This window comes from Nicotiana sylvestris, chromosome 9 (genome assembly GCF_000393655.2).
Source record: "Nicotiana sylvestris chromosome 9, ASM39365v2, whole genome shotgun sequence".
In the NCBI taxonomy this organism is placed as follows: Eukaryota; Viridiplantae; Streptophyta; class Magnoliopsida; order Solanales; family Solanaceae; genus Nicotiana; species Nicotiana sylvestris.
In genome coordinates, this window is record NC_091065.1 from 18,787,120 (window position 1) to 18,799,408 (window position 12,289).

Sequence of the window (12,289 nt, forward strand, 5' to 3'; positions counted from 1 at the left end):
TTTTGGACCCTCTCCTAAATTTCCTCACCTGAAAGTATCGGAGGTGGAGAATCATATTCCATTTTATTCTTTTTGAATGCATTTTTCATCCTTCTAAACTCATGATCATGAGGCAAGAATTGATAATGACAATCAAACCATGATTGCTTTCGGCCATTTTTCAAAGTAAATGCTTTACTATTTTCCATGCAGTAAGAACGAGCTAGCTCCCCAGCAGTCATCCACCCAGACAACATTCCATACGCAGAAAAATGGTTAATAGTCCACATTAAATTAGCAGGCAAATTGAAGTTTTGCTTGGTTGATATGTCATATGTTTCAACATCATCATACCACAATTGTTTTAGCTCATCAATCAAAGGTTGTAAATATACATCAATCAAACTTTTCGGGTTATGTGGATCGGGGATAATACAATTTAAGAATATATATGGACTAGTCATACACAGCTCGGGTGGTAGATTATAAGGTGTAAGAAAGACAAGCCAATATGAATATGGTGTCGCAGATATAGAAAAAGGCGTGAAGCCATCCGCACACAGACCTAACCGAATGTTCCTTGGTTCACTAGCAAAATCTGGATATGTCCTATCAAAGTGCTTCCAAGCTTCTCCATCTGATGGATGACACATAACACCAGGTAGTCTTCTATTTTCAAAGTGTCATCTCATATGAGGAGCAGAACTCATCGATGCATATAACCTCTTTAACCTAGGTATAAGAGGTAAATAATGTATCGCCTTGATAGAGACCATATTCCCGCTGAAAAGCCTCTTGAAACAAGGCTTTTTGCAAAATTTACAACTATCTAAAGTTGCATTATCTTTATAATATAACATGCAACTATCTTCACAACAATCAATTATCATTGATGAAAGTCCTAACTTAGAAACTAAACTCTTTGCCTTATAGAAATCACTATGTTATTTGATATTAGGGTCAACTAGTTCACTCATAAGGTCAATGAAAGAGTCCATGGTTGATTGAGAAATATTCCAATCAGATTTGATACTTAGTAATCTAACTGCAACAGACAGCTCAGAGTGCGGACTTCTTTTACATAGTGGACGACTAGCTTTCTCTAATTGTTCATAAAAACGTTTTGCGTCATCATTAGGAGTTTGTTCTATATTTTCATTGGGCTCACCCCCGAAGTGCATCCCAAAAGTATCTGTAACCATATTATGAATTCTAGAATCACGATTTGTATTCTCCACCGACCTACTACTTTCACCAACAACCATGTTATGAATTATCCCACGGCTACCATCGATCTCTCCATGATTAGTCCACACAAAGTAATTCTCTATAAATCTCTTCCCATAAAGATGAAGCTTAATTTCCTCCGATTTTTCAAACTTCATACAGTCGCACCTAATACAAGGGCACCTAATTACTCCTTCACTTTGGTATGGTGGAAGTGACATTGCATGTCTAATAAAGTCATCAACCCCTTCTACAAAATCCTCCCGCAATCCCTGCAGATTAGAATAATTCCTATTGTACATCCAAGTACGATGATCCATCTATACAAATAAAACAAGAACAAATTAATTTTGTTATTTCATATCATAATCTTTTTTATAAACTAAAAGTTCAACTACAAATCCTAAAAGTTCAATTCATATCCTAAAATTTTAATTTATAAACTAAAAGTTCAATTCATAAACTAAAAGTTCAATTCATATCCAAAAATTTCAATTTATAAACTAAAAATTCAATTTAATATCCAAAAGGTCCAATTCATAAACTAAAAGTTCAACTACAAATCCTAAAAGTTCATCATATCCTAAAGTTTCAATTTATAAACTAAAAGTTCAACTCATATCCAAAAATTTCAATTTATAAACTAAAAATTTAATTTAATATCCAAAAGGTCCAATTCATAAACTAAAAGTTCAACTACAAATCCTAAAAGTTTAATTCATATCCTAAAATTTCAATTTATAACTAAAAGTTCAATTTATAAACTAAAAGTCTAATTCATATCCAAAAATTTTAATTTATAAACTAAAAATTTAATTTAATATCCAAAAGGTCCAATTCATAAACTAAAAGTTCAACTACAAATCCTAAAATTTCAATTCATAAACTAAAAGTTCAACTACTACTACTAAACTCTAGATTCTAACTAAACTATTCAAGACTATACAAAGTATAATTCAAATCTTACTAAATTATTCAAGACTAATTAAACTAATTAGTTAATAAAATTAATAAATAACTCTAATTAAAACAAGACCTAAACCCTAGTCATCAATAATATGCAATGTTTAAAGAATTGAAACAATAAAATACAATGTTCAACTAATTGAAAATAAAACTAGAAATAACAAAGAAATGGGTTGTAATTCAAACCTTGATTTTCAGGGTTTACGAGAGGGGTGGAGCCGTGGTGTCACGACCACGGTTCATCCTCCGTAAATCATCGTGACGGCACCTAGTCTCTACGACTAGGTAAGCCTAATAATGCAGAAAATAAACCAATTTGCGGAAGAAAACAAATAAAAACCGAAATACTGAAATAAACAGTGTTTAATAGTGCCGCTCGGCATACACAATATCAACTCTCAAACTAATACTTTTCCCAAAACCCGGAATCTCATGAAATTACAAGCTAAGGATACTACATAATGCTCTAACTCCAGAATATATAAAACAAAGTAAATACAGAAGGGTTGTAACTATAAGAGAGAGTGGAGAGAGAGACTCCCTGGTCTGCGAACGCGGCAGATATACCTCGAAGTCTCTGAAGGGTCACCTCACCTCAAGGATGGTAAGTCTGAGTCGAAGTACCTGGATCTGCACATGAAAAACATGCGCAGAAAGGGCATGAGTGCACTACAGCGGTACTCAGTAAGTGGCAAGCCTAACCTTGATCGGGTAATGACGAGGAAGGTCAAGGCCCTACTAAGGTTAAATAAAATATAAAGTTCGACAGCGTAGAATAGAACAGTCTAAATAAGTACATCAGTAAAAGTAACACATGATATAAAGGACAGAAACAACTATTACATAGGCAAAGTAAACACAAAAAGAAATATAGCTTAGCACCAAATCACAACAATCGGGGATCTCCCAGGATACTGTCTTGTAGCCCCAAATATACATATCCAATAGATCTCCCGGGATATCGTCCCATAGTCCAACTCATAGTGCGCGGGGACCTACTAGAATCCCGCTCTGTAGTCCCAAAAGTAAATACTCAGTACTGGGGGAGTCTACCGGGTGCAGTCCCGTAGTTCCATATAACTGTGCAGGGGGATCTACCGGAATCCCACATCTGTAGTCCCAAATGTAAACAGACAAGGGGGGAGCTACCGGAATCCCACATCCGTAGTCCCAATGTAAATACACAACAGCAACAGGACAAAATTCAGAAATGTCAAATTTCCTATTAAGGAAAATAAGTAATTCTAGCCTAGCATGCTGCACAGAATTCAGGTAAAGCAGTTTGAGAAAATAAAGCAATTAAATAACTTAGACATGCTTTACTAAGCTAACAACAGGCTTAATAGTGCAAGTAATAAAACAGGAAAAGAAACATACTAGTAATTACTTAATAAAAACCGGATTTCCAACAATTAGCACAAGTATGCATTCATCACCTCATGTACAAGGCATTTCAATTATCAATAATACCAAATCCTAAGGGGAAGGTCCCCCACACAAGGTTAGGCAAGCCACTTACCTCAAACCAACTCAAATCAATCTGAAACCACGCTCTTGCCACGAGTACTTGACTTCAAATGGCCCAAATCTATTCAATTTCATAATATAAATAACACTTCAAGTAACTGATTCTACAAAGAAATTCTAAGCTAATACGCAAAATTAGGTAAAATGACCAAAATGCCCCTCGGGTCCACATCTTGGAATCAAGTAAAATTTACATTTCCAGAATCCTCACACTCTCACGAGTTCAGTCATTCCAAGAGTACCAAAATCGGACCTCAAATGGTCCCTCAAATCATTACTCAAAGGTCTCTACTTAGTCAAGCCCTAACCCCCAAATTACCACTGATTTTCCTTAATTTTTCATGCTTATAATGATAAAAATCACTCCAATAACGAGTTTAGGGACCAAAGACCTTACCCCAATAAACTCCTTTGAAAATCTCTCTTGAAAATGCTCATCAAGCCTTCTTCCCGTTTGAAAAGAGGTGAAAATAGCTCAAATTCGCGAAGGCAAGTATTTATATGTTTCTGCCCAGTTAATTCGCTTTTGCGGTCCCGCTTCTGCGAGGACATGGTCGCATCTATGACATTTCACTTAAAGCCCAGCTTCTGCACCAACGGTTAACCTTACGCAGATGCGGGGCCGCTTCTGCTGTGAAGCTCCCGCTTCTATGGTCCCTGCTGACTTCTCCCTTTTCCGCTTCAGCGATGGCAATGCCGCTTCTGCGGCTACGCACCTGCGGGACCCAACCGCAGGTGCGGTTATGACAGAAAATCAGCAGCTGAAGCTACTCAAACAAATTCTAAATTCTTCCAACAACCTTCCGAAACCATCCCGAGGCCCCCAGGACCTCAACCAAAAGCACAAACAAGTCTAATACCACTTTCCAAACTTATACCAATCCTTAAAACACCTAAAACTACATCTAAACGATGAATCAACCATGGATTCAAGGCTAACAAAACCAAAACTCTAAAAATATGCTTTCGATCAAAAAGTCTATCAAACCTCGTCCGAGTGACCCGAAATTTTGTACACACGTCACATTCATCACTACGGAGCTACTCCAACTTTCGAAATTCCATTCCGACCCTCGGATCAAAATCTCACTATCGAACCGGAAACTTCAAAAATTCAACTTTCGGCATTTCAAGCCTAAATTAGCTACAAACCTCTAAAACACAATCCGAGCACGCTCATAAACCCAAAATCACCCAACTCAGCTAACAAAACCATCGGAATTCCATTCCGAGGCCGTTTTACACTGTTCCGACTACGGTCAATTTTCTAACGCTTAATCTCTCATTTAGGGACTAAGTGTCCCAAAACTCTCCGAAACTCAAAACCGAACATCCTGACAAATCAAAACAGCATAAATAAACACGAAGAAAGCAGTTAATAAGGGATCAGAGCGTAAATTCTTAAGACGACCAGCCAGGTCGCAACATCCTCCTACACTTAAACATTCGTTCATCCTCGAACGAGCATAAAGACATACCTGAAGTGTGAAAAGATGAGGGTAATGGCTGCGCATATCTAGCTCGGTCTCCCAGGTCGCCTCCTTAACTGATGCAATATTCTTTGACCTCAACTTTCTAACCCGCCTGTCCAATATTGCCAATGGCTCCTCAACATAGGATAGATACTTGTCCAACTGGACTGAACTGAAATCTAACACGTGCGACGGATCACCGTGATACCTCCGGAGCATCGAAACATGAAATACCGGATGAACTCCTACTAAGCTGGGAGTCAAGGCAAGCTCATAAGCAACCCCCCCAACACGCCTCAATATCTCAAAAGGGCCATTAAATCTTGGACTCAACTTTCCTTTCTTCCCAAATCTCATAACACCCTTCATAGGCGAAACCCGAAGCAGAACCCGCTATCCAACCATATAGGAAACATCACGAACCTTCCGGTCCGCGTAACTCTTCTGTATGGACTGGGCTGTGCGAAGTCAATCTTGAATCACCTTAACCTTATCCAAAGCAACCTAAACCAAGTCTGTGCCCAATAATCTAGCCTCACCCAGCTCAAACCAACCCACCGGGGATCGACACCGCCTACCATATAAAGCCTCATACGACGCCATCTGAATGTTGGACTGATAGCTATTGTTGTAAGCAAACGCCGCCAGTGGCAGGAACTAATCCCAAGACCCTCCAAACTCAATCACACACGCTCGGAGCATATCCTTAAGAATCTTAATAGTGCGCTCGGACTGTCCGTCTATCTGAGGGTGAAATGTTGTACTAAACTCCACCTGAGTACCCAACTCATGCTGAACGGCCCTCCAAAACCGTGATGTGAACTGAGTTCCTCTATCTGAAATAATGGAAACTGGAATACCAAGCAGACGAACAATCTCCCGGATATAAATCTCCACCAAATGCTCCGAAGAATAAGTAGTACACACATGAATGAAATGCGCGAACTTAGTCAGCCGATCCATAATCACCCAAAAGGCATCGAACTTCCTCAAGGTCCACGGGAGCCCGACTACAAAGTCCCAGGTGATCCGCTCCCACTTCCACTCCGGAATCTCTATCTGCTAAAGCAACCCACCCGGTCCCTGGTGCTCATATTTCACCTGCTGACAGTTGAGTCACCAAGCTACAAACCCAACTATATCTTTCTTCATCCACCTCCACTAATAGTGTTGTCTCAAATCTTGATACATCTTCGCAGCACCCGGATTAATGGAATACTGCGAACTATGGGCCTCCTCTAGAATCAACTCTCGAAGCCCATCAACATTGGGTACACATATCCGACCCTGCATCCTTAATACCCCATCCTCACCAATAGTCACATCTCTGGCATCACCGTGCTGAACCTTGTCCTTGAAGACAAGCAAATGAGGGTCATCATGTTGATGCTCCCTGATATGATCAAATAAGGAAGACCAAGAAACCATGCAAGCGAGAACCCGACTGGGCTCCGAAAGATCTAATCTCACAAACTGGCTAGCTAAGGCCCGAACATCCATCGCCATAGGCCTCTCTGATGCTGGTAAATAAGCCAAACTCCCCAAACTCTCTGCCCAGCGGCTCAAAGCATCGGCCACCACATTTGCCTTGCCCGGGTGATACAAAATAGTGATATTATAGTCTTTCAGCAACTCCAACCACCTCCCCTGGCACAAATTAAGATCCTTTTGCTTGAACAGGTGTTGCAAGCTCCGATGATCAATATAGATCTCACAAGGCACAACGTACAAATAATGGCCAGATCTTCAGGGCGTGAACAATGGCAGCAAACTCTAGATCATGGATAGGGTAGTTCTTCTCATGCACCTTCAAGTGTCTGGACATGTAGGCAATCACCCTACCGCCATGCATCAACATCGCTCCAAGCCCAATCCTCGGGGCATCACAATAGACCGTGTAAGACCCTGAACCTGTAGGCAATATCAAAACTGGGGTTGTAGTCAAAGTTGTCTTTAGCTTCTGAAAGCTCGCCTCACACTCCTCTGTCCACTGGAACGGAGCACCCTTCTGGGTCAGTCTGGTCATAGGGGCTGCAATCGATGAAAACCCCTCAACAAAATGACGGTAGTAACCCGCCAAGCCAAGGAAATTGCGGATCTCAGTAGCTGAGGATGGTTTGGGCCAACTCTACACGGCCTTTACTTTCTTCGGATCTACCTGAATACCCTCACTCGATACCACGTGGCCTAAGAATGCCACGGAATCCAACCAAAACTCATATTTCGAGAATTTAGCATATCACTTCTTCTCTCTCAGAGTTTGAAGCACAGTCCTTAAGTGCTGCTCATGATCTTCCCGACTCCGAGAATACACTAAAATATCATCAATAAAGACAATGACGAACGAGTCAAGATACGGCCGGAACACACTGTGCATCAAATGCATAAAGGATGTTGGGGCATTGGTCAGCCCAAATGACATAACAAGGAACTCATAATGACCATACCAAGTCCTAATAGCAGTCTTCGGGATATCTGGCTCCCGAATCTTCAACTGATGGTAACCTGAGCGCAAGTCAATCTTAGAAAACACTCATGTGCCCTGAAGCTGGTTAAACAGATCATCAATCCGAGGTAAAGGATAACGGTTTTTCACTGTAACTTTGTTCAACTGGAGATAATCAATACACATACGCATAGAACCATCCTTCTTCTTCACAAACAAGATAGGAGCACCCCAAGGTGATACATTGGGCTGAATGAAACCTTTATCAAGCAATTCCTGTAACTGATCCTTCAATTCCTTCAACTCAGGAGGAGTCATACGATACGGAGGAATAGAAATGGGCTGAGTGCCGGCAATAGATCAATGCCAAAATCAATATCTCTATTAGGCGGCATGCCCGGAAGATCAGCTGGGAACACATCAGGAAAATCCCGTACTACTGGAACTGAATCAACTGAAGGGGTATCAATACTGACATCTCTTACATAAGCTAAATATGCGTCACACCCCTTCTCAACCATACGTTGAGCCTTAAGGAAGGAAATAACTCTACTGGGAGTGTGATCTAAAATACCCCTCCACTCAACACGCGGTACACCTAGCATAGCTAGCGTCACGGTTTTGGCGTGACAATTAAGAATAGCATAATGGGGCGACAACCAGTCCATGCCCAAGATAATATCAAAATCTACCATTCTGAGCAATAATAAATCAGCTCTGGTCTCAAAACCACTAAGAGAAACCAAACACGACCGATAAATGCGGTCCACAACAAAGGAATCTCCCACAGGAGTAGAAACATAAACAGGGGAAATCAAAGAATCCCGAGGTACACCCAAATGCGGAGCAAAATAAGAAGACACGTAAGAGTAAGTGGAGCCTAGATCGAATAGAACCAACGCATCTTTGTGACAAACTAGTATAATACCTGTGATGACAGAATCGGAGGCAACAACCTTAGTACGGGAAGGAAGGGCATAGTATCTGGCCTGGCCTCCCCCTTTAGGGCAACCTCCACCTCTAGTTGGCTGAGTAGGTGGGGTAGCATCTAGATCTATAACCATAGCCTGAGAACTCTGCGTGGCACGTTGTGGCTGAGAAGTCTGTGGAGGTGCACCCTTCCCAAGTTTGGGGCAATCCCTCACCATATGGCGTGTGTCACCACACTCAAAACAAGGTCTGGGAGGACGTGGTGGCTGTGACTGGCTCGAGCCAGGTCTGCCGGACTGACCTCTGAAAGCACCCCGCGCAGGAGGCGTACTAGAAATCGGAGGTGCATAATAAGGCTCCTGAGGACTAGTAGGAGCTGGAATACCACTGGCTGCTAGAAGAGCTGAATGAATAGTGCGACTTATATGACCCCTACCATGATGACCTGCAGCTGGGGAACGGGCACTAGAGTAATGGCCCGACTCTCGAGACCTCTTGGCCTCCCTCTCCTCTCTCTCTCCCTATCATGCATACCCTCAATCCTCCTAGCAATGCTCACCACCTGCTAATAAGAAATATCCATCTCCAACTCAAGAGCCATGCTAGACCTGATGCTGGGAATAAGCCCCTCAATAAACCGGCGAACCCTCTCGCAAACAGTAGAAACCAAGGCCGGGGCATGTCTAGCCAAGCGAGTGTAGCGGACAGCATACTCCGAGACAGTCACAGCACCCTGGCGCAAATACTCAAACTCTTCGCGCCATGCATCCCTGAGGCTTTGAGGAACAAACTCTCTCAGGAACATATCTGAAAACTAGGTCCAAGTCAGTGAAGCAACCTCGTCCGGACTGTCTAACTCATAGGTACGCCACCATTTATAGGCGGCTCCTCGAAGCTAGAAGGCAGTGAAAGAAACACCACTCGATCCTGATATACCCATAGTTTGGAGGATACAGAGACATTCCTCCAAAAATCCCAAGGCATCGTCTGATGATAGCCCACTGAACACCGGAGGATCATACTTCTTGAACCTCTCAAGTCTCCGATACTCATCCTCTAAAGTTGCTGCCCTGTCCTCGGGCTGAACTGGCACTGCAGGCGGTATAGGAATAATCTCTGGGACCTTATCAACATGCACTTGCTGCTCAGGAGTGCGGGCGGTGGGAGTCTATGCTCCTCCCCCGGCCTGAGATGTGGCTGCAGCAAGGGGAAGCAACCCTACCTGAGCCAAAGTGGTGTACATGCTCAGAACTGCACAAGAGTCTCATGGAGAGCTGGAGGAGTAGTAGCAGTAGGCGTATTAGGTGCCTGGACTCCTGCTAGAACTTCTGCTGGTACCTCGGCGGTAGCTCGCGCGGGTGCTCTGGCTGCACTACGTGCACGCCCTCGGCTTTTACCCTGGCCCTGGCCCCGGCCTCTGACAGTTGCAGTAAGGGGCGCGGGTGCTTGATCATCTGGGGTAGCGCGTGTCCTCACCATCTGTGATAGATAAAAGACAGAAGTTCAAAATTGTAACATCAAAATCTCACACGACAAGGAAATCAAATGAAGTGGAATTTTCCTAACAGTTACATAGCCTCTCGTAGATAAGTACAGACGTCTTCGTACCAATCAGTGAGAATCTAATAAATCGGCTTGTGATTCATGACTCATATGAACCTAGAGCTCTGATACCAACTTGTCACGACCCCAGTTCGCCCTCCGTGAACCATCATGACGGCACCTAGTCCCTACGACTAGGTAAGCCTAATAATGCGGAAAATAAACCAATTTGCTGAAGAAAACAAATAAAACCTAAAATAGTGAAATAAACAGTATTAATAGTGCCGCTCAGCATAAACAATATCAACTCTCAAACTAATACTTTTTCCAAAACCCGAAATCTCATGAAATCACAAGCTAAGGATACTACATAGTGCTCTAAGTCTAGATGTCCAAAACAAAGTAAATACAGAAGCGTTGTTACTACAAGAGAGAGTGGAGAGAGACTCATCGGTCTACGGATGCGGCAGATATACCTCGAAGTCTCCGAAGGGTCGCCTCGCCTCAAGGATGGTAAGTCTGAATCGAAGTACCTAGATCTTCATATGAAAAACATGCGCAGAAAGGGCATGAGTACACCACAGCGGTACTCAGTAAGTGCCAAGCCTAACCTCAGTCGGGTAGTGACGAGGAAGGTTAGGGCCCTACTGAGGTTAAATAAAATATAAAGTTTGACAGTGTAGAATAGAACAGTATAAATTAGTGCAGCAGTAAAAGTAACACAGGATATAAAGGACAGCAACAACTATTACAGAGGCAAAGCAAACACAGAAAGAAATACGGCTCAGCACCAAATCACAACAATTGGGGATCTTTCAGGATACCGTCCTGTAGCCCCAAATATACATATCCAATAGATCTCGCGGGATACCATCCCGTAGTCCAACTCATAGTGCGTGGGGATCTACCAGAATCCCGTTCCGTAGTCCCAAAAGTAAATACCCAGTACTTGGGGAATCTATCGGGTGCAGTCCCGTATTTCCATATAACTATGCAGGGGGATCTACCAGAATCCCACATCCATAGTCCCAAATGTAAACAGACAAGGGGGAGCTACCAAAATCTCACATCCATAGTCCCAATGTTAATACATAGTAGGAACAGGACAATATTCAGAAAGGTTAAATTTCCTATTAAGGCAAATAAGTAATTCTAGCCTAGCATGCTGCACAGAATTCAAGTAAAGCAGTTTGAGCAAATAAAGCAATTAAATTACTTAGACATACTTTCCTAAGCTAACAATAGGCTTAATAGTGCAAGTAATAAAACATGAAAAGAAAAATACTAGTAATTACTTAATGAAAACCGAATTTCCAACAATTAGCACAAGTACGCACTCGTCACCTCATGTACTAGGCATTTCAATTATCAATAATACCAAATTCTAAAGGGAAGGTCCCCTACACAAGGTTAGGTAAGCCACTTACCTTGAACCAGCTCAAATCAATCTGAAACCCACGCTATTGCCACGAGTACTCGACTCAAATTGGTCCAAATCTGTTCAATTCAATTTCATAATATAAATAACACTTCAAGTAACTGATTCTACAAAGAAATTCTAAGCTAATACGTGAAATTAGGTAAAATAACCAAAATTCCCCTTGGGCCCACTTCTCGGAATCAAGTAAAATTTATATTTCCAGAATCCTCACTCTCATGAGTTCAGTCATACCAAGAGTACCAAAATCAAACCTCAAATGGTCCCTCAAATCACCACTCAAAGGTCTTTAATTAGTCAAGCCCTAACCCTCAAATTACCACTGATTTTCCTTAATTTTTCATGCATATAATGATAAAAATCACTCCAATAACGAGTTTAGGGACCAAAGACCTTACCCTAATGAACTCCTCTGAAAATCTCTCTTGAAAATGCTCCCCAAGCCTTCTTCCCGTTTAAAAAGAGGTGAAAATAGCTCAAATTCGCAAAGGCGAGTATTTATATATTTCTACACAGTTAATTCGCTTTTGCAGCCCTGGCACCGCATCTGCGAGGACATGGTCGCATCTGCGACATTTCACTTAAAGCGCAGCTTCTGCACCTGCGGTTAACCTTACACAGATGCGGGGCCGCTTCTGCAGTGAAGCTCCCGCTTCTGCGATCCCTGCTGGCTTCTCCCTTTTCCACTTCTGCAATGGCGATGCCGCTTCTATGGCTATGCACCTGCGGGACCCAACCACAGGTGCGGTTATGATAGAAAAC